We start from the raw sequence: 17,589 nt of genomic DNA, 5'->3' as shown, positions 1-17,589 counted from the left end.
GTGTGTGGTTGTCTGTATGTGTGGTTGTCTTATGTGTGGTTGTTTTTATGTGTGGTTGTCTTATGTGTGGTTGTCTGTATGTGTGGTTGTCTGTATGTGTGTTGTCTTTGTTTGTTATGTGTGGTTGTCTTTATGTGTGGTTGTCTGTATGTGTGGTTGTCTTATGGGTTTGTCTTTATGTGTGGTTGACTTATGTGTGGTGTCTTATGTGTGGTTGTCTGTATGTGTGGTTGTCTGTATGTGTGGTTGTCTTTATGTGTGGTTGTCTTTATGTGTGGTTGTCTTTATGTGTGGTTGTCTTTATGTGTGGTTGTCTTTATGTGTGGTTGTCTGTATGTGTGGTTGTCTGTATGTGTGGTTGTCTGTATGTGTGGTTGTCTTATTGTGTGGTTGTCTTTGTGTGGTTGTCTTTGTGTGGTTGTCTTTTGTGGTTGTGTTTATGTAATAATAATAAATAAAAAAATAATAACAAACGGGTTGTTTTGTAGTAGAGTTGCAGCCGGTACTGAAAATATACAAACTTACATTATATTTAGACATAATGATATGCGTTCAATGCATTTACAAGGCTGTACAGCACACAAATAAAGGAGTTGTTTATTATTTTAACAATAGATGGGATGGTGCTATTCTTCCATCAGTGCGGGCTATTATGGGCTGTATTTTGTTGTAGTGGCGGACTGCGTGAGGTGGGTGGGAGACTGCCGGTGGCACGAGGTGGTGATGACGAGGATGGTGCAATAGTCCACTGCCAAACCCTGCTAGTGCTTGGTGGTGGAGGTCACTGAGGGATGGCATTTCCAGGATGGAGAGAGCGTTGTTGTAGTTGGAGTAGTCTGCGCCGAGCATGATTTTGCAGGCCCTTTTCTGTACCTTCTATGGGTTGCTGTAGAGTTGGAGAGAAGACGACCAGGCCGGTGACGCATAGTGAATTTGAGGAGAATAAAGCGTTTTAGATAGTCCTCAGCTCTGGCTGGTGCCCCAAGTGACCTGAGACATCGTAGCATGGCGAGTCGGTATGAGGCTGCCTTGATTGTGTTGTTTACATGGGCCTTCCAATCCAGTTTGTCGTCTATGGTAACACCCAGGAGTTTGGCAGACTGCATTAACTGCAGAGGATGGGCACCCACTGTAACTGCTGGAGCTTGCATTGGAGTGGTGGCGGTATTGATGTGCATGCCTACGGTTTTGGTGTGGTTGATGGTGACCTTGTTCTCTGTATTTCATGCCTGTAGCCTGTCCAGGGTGCCTTGTAGCGATGAGTAGTCCGGTGAGGTGTTGTCCACTGTAACCCCCACAGTGCAGTCATCCACGTATTTCACCTGTGAGGAGTGTCCGATAGAGCATCGTTGATCAGGATTAGAAGCACAGTGGTTCCATCTTGTCCTTGGGGAACACCGCAGGTGACTTGTTGGAATGTGGACAGAACCTGGTACCTTACTGCCTGACGACTCTCACTGGTCGGTGTGTGGGTTAGGTGTCATACGGAGGCGAATATTTTTTTTTTAGTTTGAAAAATCGGCCCATGGTATTAATGAAGTAGTTCTATGTGCAGAATCATGTGATATCTTCAGATTTGAAAAGTTTTCATTTTTGCTAGGTAAATTTTAACTTGAAATCTTATGAAAATTCAGTATTCCACCCTTTACCAACACCACTAAATAGCTTATTTAAAGTAAAGTAAATGTATCAGGTTAATTTATTAGGATGAAAATGATCCAGAATAGTGAAACGAATGATCTTGACAAATTTATTAAATTTAATATTCCTTTAGAAAACAAAATCATCAAATACAAAACCGGTTTTACTACTACGACCCGGTGTTGCTGCACACCATAGAGAATAATGAAGTAGTTCTATGTGCAGAATCATGATATCTTCAGATTTGAAAAGTTTTCATTTTTTGCTAGGTAAATTTTAACTTGAAATCTTATGAAAATTCAGTATTCCACCCTTTACCAACACCCACTAAATAGCTTATTTAAAGTAAAGTAAATGTATCAGGGTTAATTTATTAGGATGAAATGATCCAGAATAGTGAAACTAATGATCTTGACAAATTTATTAAATTTAATATTCCTTTAGAAAACAAAATCATCAAATACAAAACCGGTTTTACTACTACGACCCGGTGTTGCTGCACAACTATAGAAAATATGTCTTTTCTTGCTTTGTTTCTACTCATCACCTCTGCTGACCACCCAGCTCGGATGTAGCCTTCCCTCCTCCTGGTTGTACACGTGACTGCTGGCCCGCTCACTTGCTGTACACAACGCCTATACTCTGGGTGTGCGAGGGCCAGGCAGGACATGCATGGGGCTGTCCAGGAAAGCTCTGACTTGAACATGGTGAGGTTGCAGGTAAGAGGGGGGGCTCACTGCCACCTGATGTTATCCAGATTCATGATCAGTGAGGGTCTTGGGTACCTAGATTGGACTTCAGGAGTCTTCCTTGACCCCTGAAGGAATCGTCACCAACTGATCGTCATGCCCAGATCCTCTCATAAGTCTCATATCCAAGATCTTTTTATCGCTTTCACTCTTCTCTCCTCCTCATCTCATTGCAGAGCATTGTCTGCAGAACTGCCTCGATGGAGCATACCAGAAGATCTCCCTACAGTCTGCTCCACAATCTGAACAACCTTCCTTGGCTGACTCTCAGGAGCTCAAGCTGGAAGAGAACATGCCTCGGACCTTTCGGAGAACGATGACTTGACCTTGGTGTTGAACCAATTTGGTAAAGTAGACACTCACGAATTGGACAATAAGTCTCAGGCTGTGTTGGTTCCCTTTCAGTTTATGATGAGCGACCAAATTCTGCAGAACCGAGAGCCGTTGTGAGCCACTCCAGAATGAGACTGACCTATCTGCAGGTAAGCAAGTCTATCAGGCATGACCCCAGTTTTGATGGCACTGGGTAAATCATGTCACCATAGTACTGGTCAGTACTCAGGTCGTCAATGACAGTATGTGCTCAACGAGTGGAGGCCAAATCCGTGATTTTTCTAAAGCTCGATTTATTTCTAACTCAGTGGCAGAGTCCGCATCTTGCCAAGAGGACCAGACCATCTGTTGTTTGAAAGAGTCTTGCCATCCAGCTCCTGGATCAGATGTCTGAGTGGCAACTCGCTGGTGTGGAGGTCACAAACAACCACCAGCTTCCTCCCAATATTCCGCTCTATCCACTGTATGATCCCCCCTCGCCACCTTGTGTTCGTGTTGGTGCTGTCCCCTCCAATGGCCTGCAGGGTCTGGTCTACGTTCCTCTCTGTCAGCCCCGCCAAAAGTTATCTGCCACTATCTCAGCTGGTTTCCTGATGTCATCTTTCTCTGAGTGAAATGCCACAAATACCTGGTCACGCGCAGCAGGAGTAGTGTTCTCCCTTCACCATGGCAGGAACAACTTGTCGAATTCCAACTTTCTATGAACACTTTAGTGTCATCCTCCTTCTCCCATCAAAGAACAAACAATTGATTCCATTTTCTCTTATCCCCTTATCAAACTCCTTCTAGGTTACTGACAAGTTTCTCCCGAGCTTCCTCCTTACTTGTTATTATGATCTATCACCAGTGAACATCATCAGGTGTTATCAAACCACCCGTCAATCCAAGCAGCTGTTAGCTATCTCTGCAGCTCTGAGACCAGTGTGGTGTCGCATGCTGGCCAGAGCTATGCTCGATATCTTTCCTATTTCTGAATCTTTTTATGCCCCTGGAAGGTTTGGGATCATTATTTTCTGCTGGGACAGCTCATTCTCCGGCCCGCACTCGGATCAGTCATGGGGAAGCCATTAAACTCTGAATCAGCTTAACTCCAATCATCGGCCTTTTTACCCCGCCACCCTGGGCCTTCTCGCCCTTTTCCTCGGTAACTCTTCTCCTCTTCTGTCTCTGTGGCAGCATCCTGTCTCTTGACCTGAATATCTGCCAGAAACCGAGAGCCCCTATACTGCCAGTCTTCTTCTGTGCTTTGACAAATGCCAGTCTGATCACAGGAATCTTCAGTTCACGCTTGCAAATACAGGAGATGTGGCCCCTGGATTTACAGAAGTCACGATCGCATCCAAACTCAGGACAGAGAACACTGGCACTTGTAAAGTAATTATGTCAAAATAATCCGGTCCAGTTGCTTCGCTGCCGTCCTTAACTGCAAGTTTTCCTCCCAAGAGAGATATCTCTTGCCTTTTCCCAACTACAGGCAGTCTCTCACTAATCTTCTTCTGACTTGTTATGACTGGAGTATTGAACTGCTGTTAGGCCAGAGGTACTGTGCCAAGACAGCTTTGGTCATATCACTGGCAATGTCTTTGCTTGTAAGTTCTTTTGGTTCTTTCACTGATTTGCCTGATTAAAACACCGTATCTCAAAGCATCTCAATGTAGGCAACTCCGACTTCCAGGAGCCTCTCCAGACTCCAAGATAGTGACTGAGATGGCTGGATTTTGGTTCCTCGTCCTGACACAAGCAGCCATCGCAAATATTATCAACTGAGTAAATGCATCAGAATCTGAAACAGAAAAAATATTGTTATATTGTTAAAGAATGAAGTCAGAAAGCAATGTTCAATATTTAATTGTAATGCACTCAATGCAGCTGTATCGCTAGATTTTCGATAAATTTCACGCCAAAATTTACCTAGCAAAGGTTGCAAAATATTGAAACTGAAATTATTTCTGTTTATATACACTAAAATCTACCAAAAGGATGGGCCATTATTAGTTTTAGCTAATCTTTCCCTTCCTAAGACACACCCCTAGTGTAGCTGTACGTTGATAAATTACGCTAAAATTATTTCCTAGCAAAATGCAAAATATTGAAACTGAAATTATTTTCTGTTTAATACACTAAAATCTACCAAAAAAATATTATTTAGCTAATCTTCCTATGTGGGTGTTTTTATATAAAATATGTTCATGTTGTTTGTGTGTGTGTGTGTGTTCAACACGAAATCTCGGAAACCATTTACCGATCTGAAGTGATGATGGATGGTGATATGTAGATGAGGGTAAGTAGTGATGATGGATGGCATTATAGTAGTGATGATGGATGGTGTTATATAATATATGGAAAGTGATATAGAAGTATATGTAGATGATGAGGGTGTAGTGTTAATGGATGATGTTATATGTAGTAATGATGGATATTGATGGAAGTATGTAGTGATGATGGAGGTAATATATGGTATGATGGATGGTATAGTGATGGATGATATTATATGGTGATGATAAAGGATGATACGTTAAGTATGATGGGAGATGGTGTTATATGTAGATGATGGATGATATTATATATGATAGGGTATATATGTAGTGGATGAAGATGAAAGAAATGTTACGGACGATGTTATATGTAGTAATGATGGATGTTGTTATATGTAGTGATGATGTGGTGTTATATGTATGATGATAGATTATTAAAAGAAGCCTATAGGTAAATGATAAATTGGCAATTCATTATAGGTCATAGCAGTAGGGTTAAAAACCAGATAAGGAAAGAATGAGGTAAGGATAGTATAAACCCCAAAGGACTCACCAAATGTATCAAACTAAAACACGGATTGAATAAGACGCTAGACTCCCGCCAGCCTCACTGATAACGACGGAGAAATGAGCAATAATTTGAATAAATATTTTTCAACAGTTTTCACCACCGAAAATTTAAACATGATACCTGTGGCACCGACTCTATTCAGAGATAGTGAAGAAACAAATTAAGGAGATAGTAGTGACTAGTAACGATGTTAGTAAGCAAATAGACAAACTAAAGCCCAAAGTCACCTGGTCCCGATGAGATATTTGCCAGAGTAGTAAAGAGAATGTAAGGAAGAGCTTAGTATGCCCTTAGCAAAGTTGTTTAACATGTCCTAAAAAACAGGTGTAGTACCAGAATCCTGGAGGATAGCGAATGAATACCGATTTCAAGAAGATAGATCACTATCCTCAAACTACCGCCCAATCAGTCTAACATCAATAGTAGGCAAATTACTGGAAGCATCTTTTCAAACTCTGAAATCACCTGGAGAAGTACCGATTGATCAATGATTCAGTTATGCTGCCAAGCGGACGTTCTTGCCTAACTAATCTATTAACATTTTTTCATACAGTTTCGAATCGGTGACGAGGGGCACATTATGATGTGGTATATCTCGACTTTCAACAAAGACTTCGTCAGAGTCCCCCACGAAAGACTAATTAGGAAGGTAGAAGCTCATGGCATCAAAGGTGACATCCTTAAATGGATTAGGTGTGGTTACAGGATAGAAACAGAAAGAGAGGCATTAACGGCACTAAGTCCCATTGAGCAACGTCACAAGTGGAGTTCCCAAGGCTCAGTACTTGGACCATTATTGTTTATTATATACATAAACGACATAGATATCGGCATAGACAGCAACATAAGTAAATTTGCTGATGACACTAAAATTGGACGTGTTATCAAATCTGACGAGGACTCGGCAAAACTACAGGAAGATTCAACAAATTTTTCGAATGTCTGAAAATGGCAGATGAAATTCAACGTCGACAAATGTAAAGTACTCAGTATAGAGATGTAAACAGGACCAGATTCCAGATGAACAACGATGCCATAGAGAAACCGACCGAGAGAGACATTTAGAGAATGATAAGTAGGAACCTAAGCCAAGTAAACAATGTGTTTTTTCTTGGTAACAAGGCTAATAAAATACTGTCCATACAAAGGAGAGTTAGTTACAAGACTAGGAGGTCATCCTAAAACTGTATTTTGTTTTGTGAGACCACCTGGATTACAGTCAGTCTGGTCACCGTATTACAGAATGGATATAGAATCCTGAAAGAATTCAGAGAAGAATGACAAGACTAATCCCGCATTAGGAACCTTGAGTATAGAGACAGGTTAAAGCATCTTAATTTGCACTCCTCGAGAGACGTAGAGCGAGGGGCGACCTGATAGAGGTGTATAAGGGAAGGCAGGGCTAAAAAAGCGACATTAATTGCAGGTACTCAAACTATCCAACCAGGAGCAATAGGGTTGTGTAAACGGACTGCCTTAAATGGGCCAATAGGCCCGCCAGTTTCCCATTCCTATGTTCTATGTTCTTAAGATAATATTGAAGAGGCATTATCCCAGTCAATGCAATGTTTATTATCCTTATATGAATGAACAGAGCATTGATTCCTGGCCTGTCCTAACACTATATTTATGTGTTTAAGTCTAGTTATAAGATCTTTACCTGTCTGGCCTAAGAGAACATAATTACATTCCATGCAAAGAACCTTATTAAATGCAGCTACCTGCATTGTTCGGGAAGTTCTAATTAACATTTGTTTTACAACACATGAAAAGAGTAGTGGATGAATGAACAAGTTACCAATATCATTATTAACTCGAATACGATGGATAGCTTCAAACATAGGTTGAAACAGGCAAATAGAGTACCAATATCTACAAGGAGACAGAGCATCAGCGTCAAATTACCGGCCGATCAGTTTGACGTCAGTAGTGGAAATTTTGAATAAATTTTAGCAGATAGCATCCGATCGCATCTAAGAGTAAATCAAATTAATCTACGACTCTCAACATAGGTTTACAAAGGAAAAATCTTGTCCAACAAATCTGCTAACGTTTTTAGAAAGTCTTCCAGGTAGTAGATAATGACGAAAATTACGATGTATTTATTTAGACTTTAGCAAAGCATTTGACAGAGTACCGCATCAGAGGCTTCAAAGAAAAATTAAGGTTGTTATCGCGGAAAGTTTAAATTGGATAAAATCAAGGTCACTGATAGAACGCAGAGGGTCAGCGTAGATGGTAAAGAATTTGAGGGAGCCGTAACTGTAAGCCTCAGGTCAGTACTTAGCTCCACTTTTGTTCATAATCTACATAAACGATCTAGATATTGGGATCAGCAGTGACATAAGCAGTTTGGTGCATTTTACCACCAAAAATAGGGCGGCAAATTAATTCATGACAGGATGCAAATGCATTACAGGAGGATTTCTAAATAAACTGCAGGTGTCTGAAAATGGCAAATGAAATTCAACACCAGCAAGTGCAGCGTACTTAATATTAAAAGAACAAATACTTATAATGTATACAGCTCAATTAAACATCAAATCAGAGAAGTCGACTTCCAGAAAGAGACCTAGGGTACTTGTAAGCCCGGACTCATGCCTAGAAAACAGTGCGTCAATATCGAAATAAGGCAAACACAGTATTGGGTTTTATATCTAGAAGTGTAAGTAACAAGAGTGCAGAGGTCTTATTTGCAACTATATCTGCGCTAGCTGTAGCCACACCTGATGGTGCGGTTCGAAGTTCTGGTGCCCTATTATAGAATGGAAATAAATTTACTAGGAGTCGGTGCAGTTAAAATGATAAAACAGATTCCGGGACTTAGAAACCTTCCATATCAGGATAGGGGGCTAAAGAAACTTAACTTGCATTCCTCTTGTGAAAGACGCATAAGAGGTGGAGATATGGATGTAGAAGGCTTAAGTGGGTGAAAGGAATCAATAAAGGGATATAGATAAAGTTCTTATAATATCCGAGCAGGATAGAATTCCGGAGCAACGGATCTGCTGATAAGTTTAGGTTTAGGAGGAGAAAGGAAGAAACTGGTTCACAAATAGGGTGGTGGACGAGTGGAATGCTTAGCAACTTTGTAGTAAGTGCGGAACTCTGGAAAGTTTCAAAAGGAGGCTAGATAGATTCATGATGATAGAGAGTAGTAACTCTCGACAGGAGTTAGCGCACAGGCCAAGTGGCCTATTGCAGACTCCTTTATTTTCTTATGTTCTTATAAAAGAGAGGGGTTAAGTTATAACGGACTGGACTATTCGCTGCAGTTTCTCCCATTCTTATGTTCTATGTTCTTATGTTCCAGGTTTTCAGTTGTTTAGGTATTTGAGATAATTTTTTGTTAAAATGTAACACTAAGAGATTCTTATTGTCAAGGGTTGGCTTGGGATCATAAGAACATAAGAACATAAGAATGGAGGAAACTGCAGCGGGCCTATTGGCCCATACTGGGCAGTCCCGTTTACACCCAACCCCTATTGCTTATATGAGCATCCATCCTATGTTTGAAGCAATTCAGCGTATTCGAGTTAATGATGATATTTGGTAACTTGTTCCATTCATCCACTACTCTGTTTCCAAACAGAGGCAATTGTCTATAAAAGAACTAGGGTATTTGAAGTTCAATCCAAAATTATAGATATATTTGCATTTCTCGTCAATGAATTCCGGACTGCACATTCGTAGAGCACGTAAAAATATTGATGAGAATAATGACTGTTTGATTCTGTCTACTCTGTGGATCAGACAGTCTTGCAATCGGAATTTGCAGTCACTCTAATTCCACTGTGAATTTGATCGAGGGGGCTAAGTTGTTAAGTAGTGGTAGAAAGGCTTTTAAGTCCTCATTATATGGCCACCTGCGGATGGTGGTAAAATATTACTTCATAGTTTCTTCTCCAAAAATTTAATTTATAAGATGCTCAATACTGGTGAAAGCGGATTACCCATAGTCATACATTTTTTTTTTGCATAATATTCTCCAATGAATTCAAATTTACAATCCTTAATACATACTTTGATAAGTTCGATGATTTTTTTTTTGAGACAGGCAGTGGCTCAGTTAGGTCAATCACTTATAAGTTATCTAAATGGCTAACCTCTTTACTAAACCCTCTAGTTGGCAACATATCATACTCTAATATTAAGAAAAATATGGATTCAGTTAATAACATGACTCTTTACAAAGGTCTCAGTTGATGATTTGCTCGAGTTCCTCACATATTTCCTGGAGAATATTCCCTTGCAAAGATAAACAGGATAAGATTGAAAAAGCTCTTTGCTGACTCCCGTCATTTTCTTAAGAAAGCGTGATTTAGCGACAAGCCTTGACGGCTCAATCGCTTGTGTATTTGCTCCTGTAAATGTGACGATGAAATTTTTTTGGTGATTAATCGTAAAATGGCGGTAACCACTGACATTTAGACTGCCATAAGCTGGCCATTGAGAGGGATGAAAGGTATACTGTCGCGCCCTTGGACGTAGAAATACAGAAAAAACAGATCATTGCTGGAGACCTAACCTAACCTAACCTAACCTATTCTAACCTCAAGGTTCCTGACTGGATGGTTCTCAGGGGTATCAAGGGGATTATATTTTACAGTTAGGAAATTTTTGGACCATGGCCCAAACAGCCACCCTTCATACAGCTCGTGGGACAAACGTCAAGGTGGGCCATGCGTCAGGGTGGGCTATGTCCCAAACGTTCGTCCACCTTTAAAATATAAAGTGTGTAAGCTAAAGACATTACCCCTCCTCATAATTCACAGCAGATCACAGCACACCACTCTGGGTCAGCACACACCAGGTGGCTATTCCCGGCCAATTACCATCAAGACTTCAGGAGCTTTCACAGTTTGTCGTAGTAGGACTATTATCCGGGACTTAAAAACCTTCCATATCAGGATAGGCTAAAGAAACTTAACTTGCATTCCCTAGAAAGACGAAGAGTGCGGGGAGATATGATAGAAGTATTTAAGTGGGTGAAAGGAATCAATAAAGGGGATATAGATAAAGTTCTTATATTATCCGAGCAGGATAGGACTCGGAGCAACGGATTCAAGTTGGATAAGTTTAGGTTTAGGAGGGAGAAAGGAAGAAACTGGTTCACAAATAGGGTGGTGGACGAGTGGAACAAGCTTAGCAACTTTGTAGTAAGTGCGGGAACTCTGGAAAGTTTCAAAAGGAGGCTAGATAGATTCATGGATGATAGAGAGTGGTAGTAACTCTCGACAGGAGCTGCCATGCACAGGCCAAGCGGCCTATTGCAGACTCCTTATTTTCTTATGTTCTTATGTTCTTATGCTTATATGAGCAATAGGGGTTGGGTGTAAACGGGACTGCCCAGTATGGGCCAATAGGCCCGCTGCAGTTTCTCCCATTCTTATGTTCTATGTTCTTATGTTCCAGGTTTTCAGTTGTTTAGGTATTTGAGATAATTTTTTGTTAAAATGTAACACTAAGAGATTCTTATTGTCATGGGTTGGCTTAGGATCATAAGAACATAAGAATGGAGGAAACTGCAGCGGGCCTATTGGCCCATACTGGGCAGTCCCGTTTACACCCAACCCCTATTGCTTATATGAGCATCCTACCTATGTTTGAAGCAATTTAGCGTATTCGAGTTAATGATGATATTTGGTAACTTGTTCCATTCATCCACTACTCTGTTTCCAAACAGAGGCAATTGTCTATAAAAGAACTAGGGTATTTGAAGTTCAATCCAAAATTATAGATATATTTGTATTTCTCGTCAATGAATTCCGGACTGCACATTCGTAGAGCACTTAAAAATATTGGTGAGAATAATGACTGTTTGACTCTATTGTGGTGGGCAGAATAATAATGAATACATGAACACACATTAGTAGGTTTCCTATAAATACTGAACTTACGGGTGTTACCTACTCTGTGGATCAGACAGTCTAGCAATCGTAATTTGCAGTCACTCTAATTCCACTGTGAATTTGATCGAGGGGGCTAAGTTGTTAAGTAGTGGTAGAAAGGCTTTTAAGTCCTCATTACATGGCCACCTGCGGATGGTGGTAAAATATTACTTCATAGTTTCTTCTCCAAAAATTCAATTTATAAGTTGCTCAATACTGGTGAAAGCGGATTACCCATAGTCATACATATTTTTTTGCATAATATTCTCCAATGAATTCAAATTTACAATCCTTAATACATACTTTGATAAGTTCGATGATTTTTTTTTTGAGACAGGCAGTGGCTCAGTTAGGTCAATCACTTATAAGTTATCTAAATGTCTAACCTCTTTACTAAACCCTCTAGTTGGCACATATCCTCTAATATTAAGAAAAATATGGATTCAGTGACTCGCAAAGGTCTCAGTTGATGATTTGCTCGAGTTCCTCACATATTTCCTGGAGAATGCAAAGATGGATCTACTGTCCTTCGTGGCGAGGACTCCGGTGTATTTGCTCCTGTAAATGTGACGATGTAATTTTTTTGGTGATTAATCGTAAAATGGCGGTAACCACTGACATTTAGACTGCCATAAGCTGGCCATTGAGAGGGATGAAAGGTATACTGTCGCGCCCTTGGACGTAGAAATACAGAAAAAACAGATCATTGCTGGAGACCTAACCTAACCTAACCTAACCTATTCTAACCTCAAGGTTCCTGACTGGATGGTTCTCAGGGGTATCAAGGGGATTATATTTTACAGTTAGGAAATTTTTGGACCATGGCCCAAACAGCCACCCTTCATACAGCTCGTGGGACAAACGTCAAGGTGGGCCATGCGTCAGGGTGGGCTATGTCCCAAACATTCGTCCACCTTTAAAATATAAAGTGTGTAAGCTAAAGACATTACCCCTGCTCATAATTCACAGCAGATCACAGCACACCACTCTGGCTCAGCACACACCAGGTGGCTATTCCCGGCCAATTACCATCAAGACTTCAGGAGCTTTCACAGTTTGTCGTAGTAGGACTATTATTATTATTATTATTGCAATTATTATTATGAATAATATTATGAATATTATTATTATTATTAGTAGTAGTAGTAGTAGTAGTGGTAGTAGTATTATCATTATTATTATTATAATTATTATTATCATTATTATTATTATTATTATTATTATTATTATTATTATTATTGTTATTTTAATTATTATTATTATTATTTTTGTTATTATTATTATTATTATTATTATTATTATTATTACTTTTGTTATTATTATTATTATTATTATTATTATTATTATTATTATTATTATTATTATTATTATAGTCACTTTTTACTTAAGAGGAGATTTTCCAACCCTTATCCCTGTACTTTATCTTCTGGTTTCATTATCAGTCTTACACCTGACCTCACCTGCTATTATCCGGAAGACCCTACTGCACTTAACTGTAGTTTACCTGTAGCTTATTATACATCCAGTGACCAACCCACTCCTTTGACATCCTTGACAACCAGGCAAACATCTTATTGGGCCCCACTCCAAATATGCCCTAACCTCAGGGGGTCTTAGTCTGTTCGTATCCTCATAGCCAGGTTGTGCTGCCTAACCCGGTGTCTCATTACCATATTATATGATGTTTGTCGATATAATTTAGCGTTCTAGACGAAACACAAGGTCCTGAGCTCTGTATTAAAACAAACAAAATATCTCCGGGTTATTCAAGCTTGTCCTTCTCTGCCCTCGTGACGTGACGTGTGAGGTCAGAAGAGGTCAACACACCACAAGATTATGTCAGGTCAAGGTGGTGGGAGGAAGGTGGGAAGGGTCAGGATGTAATTAGCCAGGTGTGTAATTGAGACACTAGAGAGCAATAGGGTCATTCTTCTTCACCTCAGGTCAGGGCGAACAGGTGTCTCTGAACCTTTAGTTAATATATATAATTTCATTAAGGTGGATCAGTTTAATAATATCCCGGCCCAACAGCCCACTAAACTTGGCTCACCTACAACGTGCTGTTATCTGAGGTGATAATATTTGAGAAAATTTTATCCCACATATATACACAATTTATCTTTTAAAGAAATTTAGATTTAGGCGCGAGATAGGTAAACAAACATTGGTTTGGAAGTAGAATAGAGGATGAGTGGAACAAGTTACCAAAGATCATCATTAACTCGAATATGATGGATAGCTTCACTCATAGGTTGGAGGGATGTATGAGCGATAGGGGTTGGGTGTAAACGGGACTGCCCAGTATGGGCCAATAGGCCAGCTGCAGTTTCCTCCATTCTTATGTTCTTAACTGACTAAACTACTACTTCAAGGTTAAATGTTTGGTGAGTAAAAAACTGTATTTGATTTTCTGAAATACTGTAGTGTTATAATTCTACTTCAGTCTGCCAGGGAATAATTTTGTGAGTTTTTGTTCATATTGTTGCTGCCAGGAATTGGAATGGATATTTTGTTTTGACCTTTCTGTAATTTTTTGGAATTCTCGACATATTTAATTATATGACCTATTTTGGCGTTCCGGGCATCGTTAACGCTGCCAGTCTGTGGTCCAGGCATAGTTACCGTTGCCAGTCTGTGTTCCAGGCGGGGCCAGGACAAAAGCACCTTAGGACAAAAGCCCCCTACGACAAAAGCCCCTCAGTAAAAGTGCAAAATAGGACAGAAGCCTCCTGTTTTTATTTTAAAGAGAGGGTCATTAGAAATATTAAAAATATATAGATTTAAATATGAAATTATTACAATTTAAATAATTAAAATATTAATACTTTCAATTTTCATATAGAACATTATTAAATAAACAGAAAATAAAAAAAGACGACGTATTTTACCTTCATGTTCATTCTGTATTTACTGAGGTGACCCTAGGGCCCAGTGAGGTCACTGAGTGTCAGGGGAGTAATTACCCCAGTAGACAAAACATAAGTCATTGCAGATTTAATAAACATTCCTTAAATACTTCTTTATAACTATAACAGAATTCCCGAAGGTTAGGTTAGGTTTGGTTAGGTTAGAGAAGTGTTCATAAACTGTAGAAAAATAAAATAATTATTTTAAAAATTCTTATTATTTCTCCTGGGGGACTTTTGTCCTAGGGGAATTGTAAACAGGGAAACCAGATACCAGATGAACAACGATGTTATTGAGAAATCCGAGTGCGAGAACGATTTAGGAGTAATGATAAGTAGGAATCTTAAGCCAAGTAAACAATATGTATTTGCTCGAAGGAGTGTTAGTTACAAGACTAGCGAGGTCATCTTAAAACTATATCTTGCGCTTGTGAGACCTCACTTGGACTACACAGTTCAATTCTGGTCACTTTAGCAAAGCATTTGACAGAGTACAGCATCAGAGGCTTCTGAGAAAAATTAAGGCTCATGTTATCGGCGGAAAGTTTTAAATTGGATAAAATCATGGCTCACCTATAGAACGCAGAGGGTCAGCGTAGATGGTGTTAAATCTGAGTGGGGCCGTGTAACCAGTGGGGTTCCCCAGGGGTCAGTACTAGGCCCACTCTTGTTCATAATCTACATAAACGATCTAGATACTGGGATCAGCAGTGACATAAGCAAGTTTGCGGATGACACCAAAATAGGGCGGCAAATTAATTCAGGGCAGGATGCAAATGCATTACAGGAGGATCTAAATAAACTGCAGGGGTGGTCTGAAAAATGGCAAATGAAATTCAACACCAGCAAGTGCAGCGTACTTAATATTGGAAGAACAAATACTTATGATATATACAGCCTTAACAACATCAACCTAGAGAAGTCGACTTGTGAAAGAGACCTAGGGGTACTTGTAAGCCCGGACCTACGGTCTAGAAAACAGTGCGTCAATGTTCGAAATAAGGCAAACAGAGTATTGGGTTTTATATCTAGAAGTGTAAGTAACAAGAGTGCAGAGGTCTTATTGCAACTATATCTTGCGCTAGTCAGGCCGCATCTCGATTATGCGGTTCAGTTCTTTTGCCCCTATTATAGAATGGATATAAATTCACTAGAGTCGGTGCAGCGAAGAATGACAAAAATGATTCCGGGACTTAGAAACCTTCCATATCAGGATAGGTTAAAGAAACTTAACTTGCATTCCCTAAAAAGACGAAGAGTGCGGGGAGATATGATAGAAGTATTTAAGTGGGCGAAAGGAATCAATAAAGGGGATATAGATAAAGTTCTTATAATATCCGAGCAGGATAGGACTCGGAGCAACGGATTCAAGTTGGATAAGTTTAGGTTTAGGAGGGAGATAGGAAGAAACTGGTTCACAAATAGGGTGGTGGACGAGTGGAACAAGCTTAGCAACTATGTAGTAAGTGCAGGAACTCTGAAAAGTTTCAAAAGGAGGCTAGATAGATTCATGGATGATAGAGAGTGGTAGTAACTCTGGACAGGATCTGCCATGCACAGGCCAACCGGCCTATTGCAGACTCCTTATTTTCTTATGTTCTTATGTTAATGGATATAGAATCCTTGGAAGAAGTCAGAGGAGAATGACAAGACTAATCCCGGGCATTAGGACCCTTGAGTACAGAGACAGGTTAAAGCATCTTAATTTGCACTCCCTCGAGAGACGTAGAGTGAGAAGCGATATGATCGAGGTGTATAAATGTGTTTTTGCTCGTAACAAGGCTAATAAAGTACTTGGGTTCATACAAAGGAGTGTTAGTTACAAGACTAGCGAGGTCATCCTAAAACTGAATCTTGCTCTTGTGAGACCACACCTAGATTACGCAGTTCAGATCTGGTCACCGTATTACAGAATGGATATAGAATCGTTGGAAAGAATTCAGAGGATTATGACAAGACTAATCCCGGGCATTAGGAACCTTGAGTATACAGACAGGTTAAAGCATCTTAATTTGCACTCCCTCGAGAGACATAGAGCGAGGGGCGACCTGATAGAGGTGTATAAGTGGAAGTCAGGACTGAACAAAGGGGACATTACAAAGGCACTCAAACTATCCAACCATGAGCGAACTCGTAACAATGGTTTTAAATTAGACAAATTTAGATTTAGGCGCGAAATAGGTAAACATTGGTTTGGAAATGGAATAAGTTACCAACTATCATCATTAACTCGAATACGTTGCATAGCTTCAAACATAGGTTGGATGGATATATGAGCAATAGGGGTTGGGTGTAAATGGGACTGCCCAGGATGGGCCAATAGGCCCGCTGCAGTTTCCTCCATTCTTATGTTCTTATGTTTTGTCCTAGGGGGCTTTTGTCCTACACTCGGACAAGGCAGCCCAAGTGGCCACACCCCGGGCCAGCCAGCGCTAGTGGTCATACCCCCTGCCAGGCAGCACTATTGGCCGCACCCAGGGCCAGGCAACACAAGTGGCCACACCTCGGGTCACGGAGTACTAGTGGCCATACCCCACGCCAGGCAGAACTAGTGACCACACCCCGGGCCAGGCAGCACAAGTGGCCACACCCCAGGCCAGGCACCAATAGTGGCCATACCTCAGGCCAGGCAGCACTAGTGACCACACCATGGGCCAGGCAGCACTAGTGACCACACCATGGGCCAGGCAGCAGAAGTGGCCTCGCTCCAGGCCAGGCTGGAGACAGTGGTAGGACGGGTGATGACACACCTGACACACCCTATAAGCTCTCCCAGGTGTTACCTCTTTAACACAGTTGCCACGTCTCATAGTGTTACCTCTTTAACACAGTTGCCACGTCTCATAGTGTTACCTCTTTAACACAGTTGCCACGTCTCATAGTGTTACCTCTTTAACACAGTTGCCACGTCTCATAGTGTTACCTCTTTAACACAGTTGCCACGTCTCATAGTGTTACCTCTTTAACACAGTTGCCACGTCTCATAGTGTTACCTCTTTAACACAGTTGCCACGTCTCATAGTGTTACCTCTTTAACACAGTTGCCCGTCTCATAGTGTTGCCTCTTTAACACTTGCCACGTCTCGTAGTGTTACCTCTTTAACACAGTTGCCACGTCTCATAGTGTTACCTCTTTAACACAGTTGCCACGTCTCATAGTGTTACCTCTTCACAGTTGCCACGTCTCATAGTGTTACCTCTTTAACACAGTTGCCACGTCTCATAGTGTTACCTCTTTAACAC

This window comes from Homarus americanus, unplaced genomic scaffold (genome assembly GCF_018991925.1).
Source record: "Homarus americanus isolate GMGI-L3 unplaced genomic scaffold, GMGI_Hamer_2.0 scaffold824, whole genome shotgun sequence".
NCBI classification, from domain to species: Eukaryota; Metazoa; Arthropoda; class Malacostraca; order Decapoda; family Nephropidae; genus Homarus; species Homarus americanus.
This window is presented reverse-complemented; position numbering follows the sequence as displayed.